The sequence below is a fragment of the Chrysochloris asiatica genome, unplaced genomic scaffold (assembly GCF_000296735.1).
Source record: "Chrysochloris asiatica unplaced genomic scaffold, ChrAsi1.0 scaffold00208, whole genome shotgun sequence".
NCBI classification, from domain to species: domain Eukaryota; kingdom Metazoa; phylum Chordata; class Mammalia; order Afrosoricida; family Chrysochloridae; genus Chrysochloris; species Chrysochloris asiatica.
Genome location: NW_006408726.1, coordinates 1,632,084 through 1,633,325, shown reverse-complemented (window position 1 = coordinate 1,633,325; position 1,242 = coordinate 1,632,084).

Genomic DNA, 1,242 nt, shown 5'->3' with positions numbered 1-1,242 from the left:
TCCATTTGAACTGCAAGGTTGGTGGTTCAAGCTCACCAGCTGCTTCTCGGAAACCCTATTCAGGGTTGCTATGGGTCAGAATCAACTCAACAGCACTCAACAACAACAAGAAACCTGAATACCAGGATTGGTGCAGACATCTTCCTACTCACTCTTATGGTTCGCACAACTGTGATACTCACCTACATGCTGTTCACACTGTAAAGAAAGTGGGAGTTTTGTTGGCAGTATATGCAAGTGGGGGTCAGCCATGCCTCTATTTACCAGGGGAATGAGGGGAACAAGAAAAAAATTGCACCTTTTTATCTGTGAGTCAATGGTGTGTCTCTGAACCACCAAGCTTGTGTCTTGTTTCAAAAACTACTCAAGAATGTTTAATATGGCTGCGATATGTCTGGTCCACAGACTCAGGTCACCAGTGTGTCTCCTTTTTTGTTGTTGTCTGTTCAGCTTCCTTTCCTAGTAAGCATTCAGTCTACTTTTCTATTCCTTCATATGGACCTCAGGATTCCAGGACTATAATCTGTGTGTTTCATTTGGTTTTCTGGTCTTTGTGGTAGAGAGTCTATGTAGTATTTCTGCCTAGTCCTCCAGCTTGCCACCCACAGACATGGCATGTTCAATAGCCTCATATGTAGGTTTATATTTGACAATTAATAAGGAAAACTGGGAAGAAATTGATCATTTATGTTATAGTACTGCAAAGAATATTGAAAGTACCATGGATTGCCAGAAGAACAAACAAACCTGTCTTGGATTAGTACAATTGGAATGTTCTTTAGATAATGAGACTTTGTCTCATATACTTTGGGTATGCAATTAAGAGAAACAAGTGTCTGGAAAAGGACATCATGCTTCATAAAGTAAGGGTTGCTAAAAAATAACACACTGGTGGCAAAGATAGGCTTAAACATAACATCAATTATGAGGGTGGTGCAGGACTTGGCAATGTTTTATAGTGTTACTATAAAGTAGACCACCATTCATCTGTCAGTTTGTTGTACTGTAGTGGCTTGTGTGCTTTTGTGACTCTGGGAGCTGTGTCACTGGTATTTTAAATACTAGCATGGTCACCCATGATGGACAGCTGAGGTTTTACACGAAGACAGGCAAGGAAGAAGGAGAGAGGAACTACTTCTGAATAATTCATTATTGCAAATATTATGAATAGCAGTGGAACAATGTCAGCAACAAGTAATGAATATTGAAACATGACGAAGAGCACCAGAATGTTGTCAGATA